The sequence below is a fragment of the Balearica regulorum genome, chromosome 10 (assembly GCF_011004875.1).
Source record: "Balearica regulorum gibbericeps isolate bBalReg1 chromosome 10, bBalReg1.pri, whole genome shotgun sequence".
NCBI lineage: Eukaryota > Metazoa > Chordata > Aves > Gruiformes > Gruidae > Balearica > Balearica regulorum.
Genome location: NC_046193.1, coordinates 19639927 through 19651001, shown reverse-complemented (window position 1 = coordinate 19651001; position 11075 = coordinate 19639927). Strand labels below are relative to the sequence as shown.

General features: G+C 51.9%; 1 protein-coding gene across 8 annotated transcripts in view; it reads left to right on the top strand.

Moving 5' to 3' along the window:
• Window positions 1-9827: 9827 nt before the first annotated feature.
• The window catches only part of FOXP1 (forkhead box P1), a 390389-nt gene continuing 389141 nt past the window's right edge, over window positions 9828-11075 (top strand). For 5 of the 8 annotated variants that reach the window (XM_075762444.1, XM_075762443.1, XM_075762442.1 and 2 more), the window contains exon 1: window positions 10517-10675. The gene's annotated coding sequence lies outside the window, so the exon portion shown is untranslated. Of the gene's footprint in view, window positions 9845-10515; window positions 10676-11075 lie in introns of those variants that run through there. The other 3 variants (XM_075762440.1, XM_075762441.1, XM_075762434.1) reach the window with 2 other exon arrangements.

Below are 11075 nucleotides of genomic sequence, written 5' to 3'. Positions count from 1 at the left end.
CTTCCCTCAGAAGCCTGAAAAAGACAGGATTTTGTTTGTGTCTTGCATCAAGGGTGGGGAAAAATATCTTAGGAGTAAGTCCTGAAACAAGTCCCACTCCTGTTCCACAGTGAAGGCTCTTCTGCATCTATTGCCAAGCCATTAACAGGACGACCTAGAGGAAGCGGAGGAAAACCCAACTAACACCAACTCCCACCACCATCACCCAATCTGAGCCCTTAAATGCTGAGGAAACAGGACCTGCATGAAGACCTTTAGGGCGTGAGTATGTAGAGACATTTGGGAGGGGTACGTGGTACAAGGGAAGCCAGGAAAAACTGCTTTGTTTACTGCACCGGAGGCTCCCGGAGCAGTGGGGAGTCCGCATGGCTCAAAGTTGGCAGCTGGGCTGCAGGTGTGGTGAGGAGCTGTGTTTTCTAAACACACTAAATACTTATTGCTCCGGCCTTTTGTAGATAAAGATCAGCTTTGACTTTAAAAGAAGTTATAGCAAAAGTGCTTGTATCTGGGAGGATGAATACCTGCTTCCAGGTTGGGCTTTGTAGAAGTCAACTTCATAAACAAATTATTGGATGTGATTAACCAAGTCAGAGGGTTGATGTAAATGTGCCGTCGACTCTCACAGTATCGGGGTGGAAGCTGTAACGTATTAGCCTGAGAATTACCCTGTGTAGGAATAAACAGCCAGAAGGTTCCTAGGTGTGAGGTTTCCCATTGAAATAATTCCTCCTCTCTAAAAAAAACCACAGCAGAAATAATAGCTGTCCTGAAAGTCTGAAATTTTGCTGAGATTCCAAACACTGTCTTTACTCTGCAGACATTTGATGTACAGAGATGGCAGAGAGCAGTTGTGAACCACCGAGAGCCGAAGAATTTGTAGGAAAACATCTGGTCTCTAGGCCGACCAGATAAAGAAAGCTTTCGGTAGCTCTGATGATGTTTCTGCCCTACGGTTGTGCTAATTTCACTAGGAAAACCAGTCCCTCTACTGACCTCACTCAGTTTTACAAAGTTTGAAGGTTGGAATACAGAGATATCAGCCTACTCGTCCCTATGGTAAATGTGACTTTAAAAAACCCCACAAACTTAAAACAAAAAACCTGAATGTGTTGATTATGATATAGGCAAAAAATACCAAAACAGAAGCAATTTAAAGTCTGAAATGGAGTGGATAGCAAGGCAAGCCGACCTTCTTCGAGCCTGTTGCAAGAGATGAAAACATTTCCTTGTGCCAAGCGTGCTCTGTGTGTGAGTTGAGTTTGCTCGGTCTCAGGCTGATGACAGTAGCTTTTGCTGCTTTTGACAAAACAAATAACGAAAAGGGGAAGTTGATTCTCTACTAGAAGAAATTATTTTTCTTTTTTTTTTTTTTTTTTTCTTTTCTTCTAACTGGGATATCAGGTCCCTGCCTGGTCTCAGAGTTTGTTCTTAAACTGGGCAAGGCTGGACAAGCTGTTTCATCCAGGATGAAAATCCTACCACAGCTGGGGTGTGCAAGGGTTGAGTGAAATACTGTTTTTTGCTGTTTAGAAATTGTTTGCTCCGGACAAAATTGTACGTTTGGAGGGGGGATTTGGCACGCACAGATGGGATTAGCTATGCTTTGGTGCTCCCAGCAGCTGACAAAGAGACAATGGTGGGAGAACAAGAAATATTATGCTGTTTCTAAAAGCAGAAGGGTAGGTGAAAGCCTTGCTGGCAGATTTCTGCCTGCAGTGCTCTTGGTTTTGCCTGCATGGCCTGCGGCAGGCGAACCCGGGCTTGCTCTGCCTGTCCTCCAGGAGCTGGGCAGCGCCGTGCTGAGGTCTCGGCAGCCAGCTAACATCATTGCGTGGCCCCCGTGAGCTGACAGCGCGGGGAGAGGGAACGCTGTGTAGAAATGCTGTGGAGGTGGGTGTGGGGGAGATGGAGGATGGGGGAGACGTGGCTGGGGACGCCCCCCTGGCACAGCTCGTGGGCTGTGCAGAGTGTGCAATGGATGTGTGGGACCATCCGTCCAGGTGACATCCCATCCCTCCCTCTGAGTGCTGCCTGTCCCATCCGTTCCTGCCTCTGCTCCCAGGCTCAAGCTGAAGTTCCTACCCCATCCACCTGCTCCAATTAGTGCTGTGGTTTGTTTTTCTTTATTAAGAAGATTGCTTGAGACCTGCCTGTTTTTGAGACCAGCTCCCTTTTATCTGTCCCTACCATCGCTGAGGTTAACTGAGTTTCCTGCCCAGCAGCTCCTTTGGCAAATTACAGTGAACCAGTGAGACACTGCCAATAAGCTTTCCACCGTATAGATTTTGTCCAGCGGAGCCCGAATAAATTAGGTCATGCTGCCATATGTAATCCATGCACTTGAGGTTTGACCTAGCTCCTGTGAAAACTAGTGGGCAGGGACGTGTCTGGAAGCTGGACTGGAGCTATGGCTGAGACAGCTGAATTTGGAAAGAGCTGGGGTGGAGCTGTGCCCTTCATTTTTGTGGACCAGTTTCATCTGTACGGGACTAAGACTGATATTTTCCCGCGGGACCTTTTGTCTGTGCTGAAGTGTGTCTTGAACAGCATTGCCAAGATACCTTGGGGCTGGGCCTAGGTAATTGTTTTGCAATTAGATGCTGAAATCAAGTAAATAAGTTAATCGTTCTACGAGTTCAGAAGAAAATCCATCTATTTCATTTGAAACTTCTTCACAATGGTTACGCAAAACTCTGTCATCTTCTGCATGACATTGGCCTTAGGTCTGACAATTTCCCAATAAATGGCTCGCTAGCTTCCCATGGCCCTGGTGATGCAAAGTCACCTGTTTAGGAGGAGGTAGGATTATTTTGCCTAGCTCTTTTGGGCAATCCGATGTCAACTCTGCAAGTGGTGGTGATGGGCCAATGTGGCTATCGCCATATCACAATTCCTACTTGCAGCACAGCAAAGAAGATTAGTGCACTAACAGGGGAGACTCCTCTTTTGAAAAGAGGTTTTAAATGATGTCAAGAACCACCACAATGATATGGTTTTTACATAAATAATAATTAATTACATGTAAATCAGACTTTTCCCCACCCCTCCATTAGTATCGTCTTTGCTAAGCTCTCTGTCTTGTTTCTGTCCGCTCGCTCTGACTAGTTGAATGGCAGCAGACATCATTTGCAATGCTAACGTCAGATACGGGTCAAAATGGACAAGGAAAACACAACCCGGGATTTTATCAATGCAATAACAACCAATTCTGTCTAGAGATGGCAGCCTGCTGGGGTTTAACCTCTTCACTGCCGCATAGCAAGAACAACCAGGAATTTACTTTTCTGGTCTCCTGTTCTCTGTTTCTAACTTATTTTCAGCCCTTTCCTTCTGCCCACTCTCTTCTTCCCCTCTCTCCCCTTTCTGGTGTTTACCAGCCCATCTGGTAGTGTTTATCTCCCAAGACACAGGATGCTGCTGTTTTCATGGATATGTAACTAGCGTAAAAGCTTTAATCTTTGTTGATGTTGGACTTTTGGATTAAAAAAGAGTCATAATAGTGGAAAAATTAAGATGAAATATTATTTCAGTGTAGTATACTTTTGAGACAGCATCAACAGAAAATCCTTCATGGGGAAAGTTGCAACTACTGCACCTCCTTCACAGTGTAGCTCCAGGGAAGGATTGCTTAACTCATGGGGAGAGCGGGGCAGGGAGTGAGGAGACCACGCTGCTGAGATGCGACTGGTCATCCCACTGGAAGCTGAAAGTGCGGAGTGTCCTTGTGTGGATTTCTGTCTGTGCTCCACGGCAGGAGTTCGAGTAGTCCCAGAAATGCCGACAAGATGTGAGAAACCTATTTCTATCTCTGCCTGCTTCCACTACTGCCTTCCAGGAAGGGCAGGGAAGGAGCTGGTCTGACCTTCAGCAGAGTCAGACTATGCATGACCACCTGGGTTTTGAAGCCCCTGCGAAGTAAAGGCTGTCCTGGAAGTCAGAAGAGGAGATGGTGTTCTGAATTTGGTCTCTTGCTCTAGAGAAGTACATTGGTTTTCTACAGAAGCTTCAAAGATGCTGAGATTGGGTTAATTAGAAGTTGTCAAGATACAGCAAGAAGCGGTGCTGTCATCAGAGAGATGTAGAAAGCGTTACAGAAATCTGGTAGCAAAAGGCAGGTAGGTGTCTGTAATCTGCAGGAGTGATTGCAGGCCTATGGTGCTTACAAAAAATCTTATTTGTTGCCTGCCGTGGGGAGTAAGCACTGTCCGAAACCTGCAGCAAAGGCAGCTATGCTGGAAGCAGACATGCAAAATCTGGATGGCTGCTGGTTTCGTAGCAAGAATATATTCAGTTGCTAATATTGTAAATGCTTCACGGTAAATTCTTATAGCAATAACATTTTATGTAATTCAGAGATTTTAAGCTAAATGCCATATGTCAAGTGCTATATACTCCTATTTCCACCCCTGCCCTCCTTCCAGGTAAGTTGTAAACCTGACCGAAACCTCTCCGAACTTCTCGGGAGAAAAAACTTTTTGAAACCCCTCACTTTGGGAAGGCAGCAAGCGGATGAAAGGGAGCTCAGCCTGCAACTTTAAGGCTGTAACAAACCAGGCTAATAAATTACCTAATGTCACCTTAGAATAGGTCCGTGGCAGCCTGTCACACAGCAGCACGTCAAGCCGGAGGCGCACAGTCGGTCTCTCCTAACCTTTGTACCTCCTCCTGCTAACCAGGGAACTAGTTCTGGAAAAGACCGGGCCTGCGTAATCCTGCAAACCGAATGGTAAAATATTAATCAGCCAAAGAGGAGCTGAGGGGTGTCAGTGAGGCTCCGTCGCAGCGCAGCCATCGAGGGAGAGCACCGCTGGCCGCTGCACAAAGGGAATGGCAACCAGGGCTTCTGCACAGAAAACTTCGCCTGACCATTTTTTTATTTTTTTTTTTGCATGCAAAAATGCAGATTCAGCAGCACCAAAACGGTTTGTGCACACATGCCAAACTTGTCATTTATAAAAACTCAAAAAAGCTCTGACAAATGCTGAAGCTGTTAGTTTTGACACTTCTGACATGAAACACTTTGATTTTTCATTTTGAAACTACTTTGTGTTCAAAATGTCCTTTAATTTTATTTTCAAGCAAGGGGGTGTGTAACTTTTTTTTCTTATTCCCCCAAAAAAATCAAAATTGAAATTTTCGGATTGACTCAAAATGAAATTGTTCTTGGATTTTTGGTTTCACCAGGTTTTTTTCTTAGATGTTTGTGTTTGGCTTTGAGTCACTTTTTTTTTTCCCCCCCAAATTTGCCAGTTGGTTTATCAAGAGCTGTAGCGAACATCAGCTCCTTCAAAGGGGCACAGCCAGCACAATAGAATATTTTGTTTTCGTGGCTGTCAGTTGCAAAAGATAAAAAAAAAAAAAAAAAAGCTTCTCTTCTGCTTTCCAGGAGATTGAGTTCATTTTCTATCTGACTGGGATAAATAATAAACAGGTTTTTTGTGGTTTTTTTTTTTTGCTGTGAAGGATTTTGTTACGTTATCTGTTTAAACATTCCGTTATGTTTTAGTAATGTGAATAATGATTATTCCCGTGCTTCTGAGCTCTCCCTCTTGGCTTGGGCGCCGGAGGTTCAGGAGACACCTGGCATTGTTGACAGAGCACTGAACTTGAACGCCTCTCACTGTGACAGGGCAAGCCCAAATATTTTGGGAAGAGTCCTTGTTATGTTACGACAGGGGTTGGTAGCACTGATGCTAGGGATGGGTTTTGCTTCAATACTGAGCTGATTACTGCTTTATTATTGGAGGAACAGCGTGAACTTTGGCAGGCGGACTGCTGTGAGGAAGGAGGATTGGACTTGGGCATTTCTTCTTTGTAGGGTGTGCTGAAGGTCTTCCGAAAGATGCTGGGTCTCAAAAGAGGCCAGGAATAGGAGATCCTGAAAGATGGTTTCCTATGGGTGAGAAAGGGGAAAAATTAAAGCTCTTTTGCAAGAGAATACAAATGTTTAGCATGGTCCCTATCTGCAGACAAATATCTGGGGAAGAGCATGTATCAAAATAGCCTTTTACTCCTATTTTCCATCCCTAAAGGCATTGCTTGCTTCCCGCAGTGTACATCTTCCCTGTTTTGTTACCTTCCTCTCCTGAAGTCAGGCTGCACATCTTGGTGCCTCTTTGTACATCTTCAGTACTGCACGAGGGTCCAGCTTGTGGCGTTTGTAATTAATTGGTCATAGACTTTCAACAAGATTGGATGTCTTGTGGTGTTTGCCAATTCACGTACAGCACGTAATTACATTCAGGAAGCAATAGGAATTAAATGACATTAATTCCCATGAATATTCATTTAAGGATCTCTACCAAATTCAGGCAGATTAATAGTCCAACGCAAATACAATGGCTATTCATTGCCCCCATAGGAAAAGGAAATATGTATTGGCTGGCAGCTCAGAACAAATGGAAATGTGCTATAGAAAAGTTATCTCTGGGTGGCTTCTGATACAGCAGCGGCTGGAGGGACACCTCAAGGAGTAAAGAGGATTAGTGGGGGTAAGGACATGGGGAGCCTTTCCCATCTGCTGAGGAGCCCCGAGGAGTCTGGGCTGAATACAAAACTTGTGTCTCTGCACTACCAACGCAAATCCAAAGCAACTCCGACCGCAGCGGAGCTCCCCTGGGCTCACAACAGAGCAAAATGCAGTTTATATTGTGCCTGACTCGTGCTGCCCTGTGTGTGAAGCCAGCCCCCAGCCTGTTCTCCCTGGATCACGCTGCCATGGGGCAGAAGAGTAGTTTGTCTTCCTCGCGAGCAGCAGTAAGCAGGCCGTGCCGCTCGCTGCCTCCCCTGCCGCAGCCAGCCCGGCACTGGCCCTCAGGGTGGCTGCAGAGTGGCACCGCGTGTCTCCTGGCACACACAGGCTTGGTTCTGCTCCAGCTCATCCGTGTCGGCACAGGCTGGGACACGGCTTCCACCGTGACCAGGGGAATCAAGAAAGTCTAGTAACAAAAGCAGATGAAGGGTGTGAATGCACTTGCAAAGTAGGCATCAGAGTCTGGGATGCTGGGGGAAAAAAAAAAAACAAACACCCCAACTTTTTTTTATAGAGATGATATAAAACAATATTGAATTTTTAAAATTATCTAGATCTGGCTACAGTCTTCATTTGGGAGGGCTTCTTTATACCTTTCCTTTTGCCAGACAAGCCACCTTGAGACCATAGCTGTGTCGCACTACTTTTATCTGTTTGTGGGATCTCTCCAGTTGGAGAATGGATCCTGCTTCCACTACAGTTGGTACAGGTGTTGCCACTAGCATTGGGCTCCGCCTCTAAACTGCATGTTGACGCCTTTTAAAATTCCCCCTCATCACCAAGTCAACTCATCCCATCCTTAAAGGTATCTGGGCAAAATAAATGTCTGGCATTACTCACCTCACGCGCATACCGTGTGATGGGCAGAGCATCTTCGGCCCCTTTGAAGGGTATCTATTGCCAGACTGATCTGACTCGCCCTGACTCTACACACAAAGCAAGGAAACGTGGAGAGGAGCAACCTCTGACTTCCCCAGAACGGGTTTTGCTCTGAGCTGTAGTACGAGGGTACTCACAGGTTCTCTTCTCCTACCGAGCACCGTGAGAACATTGAGGTTATTTGAAACAAAGCCAGAGAATCATAAAACCAAACTGTGAAACCAACATATGTTTCTCTTTTTAATATGTCCACCAACTTTTTGTGGCGGTATGTAGTATGTATCTCAACTTTTCGTGCCTCATGTAAAAGGTAGAATAATAGCTGAGTACCTACACGGGCTTTGCACCTACGCAGGAGTGCAAAGTGGCCCAGGAACCAGCCGCGCAGCCTGGTGATGTGCTCTGCAAAGCCTCGTAAACTGGTGACTAAAGCGGAAAGGACTCCAAGGCCTGGCTCCTGGGACACTGGAGGTGTGGTGTTACAGTAGCTTGGAAAACATTCTGACTTTAAAACAAGTAACACCTATAATTACAGAGGCGTCATCACCTTCATAATATTATTATTTTTTTTTTTTTTTTTAAGCTAACAAGCTGTAGTTGTAGCCTGTGTACACCCTTGCCAAAATCTGCCAAGCATTTGCTCTTGGGATGGTTCTGCTGGTGGTGGGAATATCAAGCATCTTTCTCCAGGCGCTTGTAAAACAATACAGCAGTAAACAATTCAAGTACAATTAGCAGCTACACTGGCGGAGGGGGAGGGAGCAGTCCCACCGCTGGTATTGTCTATGGAATTAATCATGTTTTACAGAGTTGATGTACTGGTTTAGATTTGCGAAGTTAAAAACAGGAGACTAAGAAGTTTCCAATAAACAACATTTATTACAGGATGAAATGTAAAACAAATATTTTTTAGAACAGTAAGGGGGGGTGTGTGTGTTTAAAAAATTCTATTTTAACAGGCTCGTCTCCTTTTTTTTTCCTACTGAAGAAACAGATGAACCAAAAAAACCCCTAAACAACAGAAGCTCATGATGACGGTCAGCATTTGTCTTTACAGCTGGTGATTCCTCTCAGTCACACAAACCCCGATGTTTTCCGCGGTACCTCGCCTCGGAGGACCGGCTCGCAGAAGTAACCCCGTTCCCGGCGGGCGTTGGCTCCCGGTGCCTTTCCAGCAGCACGGCGGGGCGACCGGAGCGCTCCCCCGACGCTCTGCGAGGATTACCCTTAAAGCACGCCGCAAACATCATCTTCGCAAATATTTATTTGCAGCGATTTTCCCCTCTCTTAATTATTTAAAATATAATGAATTAGGCATAAGTACTTTGCCATTACTGTAATTTAAGGTGTTAATTGCTACCGGAGCGGCTCCCCGCGCCGATGGAGCGGTTCTGCCAAGAGGTGGCGCCGCGGTCCCGGCCCTGCTCGCCGGAGCCCTCCGGGGTGTTCGGGCCGGCGGCGGGAACGGGCCCGGTGCGCGGCCGCGGGGCTCGGCGGAGGCGCGGTTCTCCCCGCGGGAGCGGTTCGCTGGCCCGTGTCAGCTGCGGCGGTGTTTAAAAGCGGGTCCCTCTGCGGCCCGGGAGGTTTGTGTCGGTCCTGCGGGAAGGCGAACGCAATCGCCAACCCCCCCCCCCCCCAAAAAAAAAAAAAAAAACCCAAAACAAAGGAGGGGAAGAGAATTGGGTTTCTCGCAGGTCCCCGCGGTCGGGAGAAAAGTTTTTCCCCGAACCAAGTCGGTCGCTCAGCAACTCCGCGGCCGCTCGCTGACTCCTGCTTTGCAGCGGCCCGGGCCCGGGCAGCGAGGGCTCCATCCCCGCGGGGCGCCGGCCGACGGCCCGGCCCTGGCCCCGGCCTCTCTCGCCGCCGCCGTCCCGCCGGCAGGTCCCGGCCCTCCTGCAGCGGGGCGGCGGGCCGGGATCCCGGGGGAGGGCAGGATGCTGCCCGGCAGGGCCCGCTCCCGCCCGCGCAACTTCCGCGCTGCCCGGCCGCCGCCAACGGAGCCCCCCGCGGCCGCCAGTTGCTCCTTGTCCGGGCTGAGACCGCCGGTGATGTTAAAACTTCCCGGTGCCCGAGTGCCGGAGCCGCGGGTTAAGGGGAGCCGGGGGCCGGGCCGTGCCGGCTCTCGCCCTCTCCCCGCGGGCGCTGCCACCGGTGCCTCCGCGGGAGCCCCGACGGCGCGGCCGGGAGCGCTGCCGGTCCGCGGGTCCGCTCCGCGCACCCACCGGGATGAGGACCCGCGGCCCGGGCTGCGGCCGGGGCAGCCCCCGCGGAGCGGCGCCGCGTTCAGCCCGGCCCTCGGGTCGTTCAGCCCCGTTCAGCGGCCGGTGCGCGCCGCTGCGCACCCGCGCAGTGTTTCTAAGCAATGTTTGCGCCAACAGCCGCGTGCGCTGCGAGAATGAGCGCAGGCAGCGTCCGCCTCGCCGCTCCGCGCAGGTAAGGCGAGCTCCGCGGGCACCCGCGGAAGGCCCTGCGAGGTCTCCCGCGCCCCCCCCCCCCAGCTACGCGGGCCTGACGCCACCGCGAACCCCCGGGGGGGGCGGCTGCGGAAAAGTTGCTCGGCGGGCGCGGCGCTGCCCTCCGCCGACGGGGCAACCCCGGCCCGCCTGCCCCCGCGCTGAACTCTCCCCAGGGGCGCGCAGGGGCGCGCAGCGCTGCGCAGTGCGCTCCGCTGCCACTTTCGCTTCCCCGCGGGGCCGCCCCGCCCCCTCCGGCCCGACCCTGCCCGCCCCCCCCCTCCACCCCCCCGTCCTCCGCGGAGCTCCGCGCCGGCGGAACTTCCACCCCTCACCCCCCCCTTCCCCTCCCGCCGCGTCGTCCTCCCCCCCCCGCTTTTATTATTTTTTTTTTTATTATTATTTTCCCCTTGCACCGAGCCTTGTTTACCCAGCAGGTGGATGTGACGTCAGAGACTGACAACAGCAAAAAATAACAACATCTCCCTCCGCGGGGGTGTCGCGGGCCGCCCCCGGCCCGCCCGCGCGGGCGGCGGCGCGGGGCTGCGCGGGGCGGGGAGGGGGCGCGGGCGGCGGCGCGGGGCGGGGGCGCGGCGGGGCGGCGTGCGGGGCCCCGCGGGCGCGGCGCCGAGCGGAGGGCTCTATTGTTATTTACCGAGCGGCGGAGCACGCCGCCGCGCCGCCCGGGCTCGGCGTGCCGGAGGGACGGGAGGGAGGGACGGGACGGAGAGGCAGCCCGCGCCGCTCCGCGCCGCCGCCCGCCCGCGCCGGGGCCGCGCCGTGCTGGGCAGCGGCAGGCCGAGTCCTGCGGGTGAGTCCGGCGCCCCCCGACACTTTCCCCGCTCCTCCGGGGCTGTTGCACTTTTCCCCCCGCCGGCCCCACGTGCCCGGCTTCCCCCCGCCCCCCCCCCCCCCCCCCGCCGCCGGCGCGGTAGCCGGAGGGGGGGGGGGGGCAACAGGACACGATGGCGGTGCGCGGGTGCGGACCCCCCTCCCCGGGCTGCGGAGCTGCCCGCACCCCCTACCCGCCCACTTTGGAAACTTCCCCCCCCCCCCCCGGCCCCGCTCTGCGCGCACCCTCCGCGGAGAAGCGGGATGCGGCGCCTCCTGCCTCCCCCTTTACCCCCCTCCCCCCCCGCGCTTTCCTCGTGTTTTCCGCCGGGTCCCCCCGCGCAAGAGGCGCGCAAGCCCCAACTTCAGTACTCCGGGCA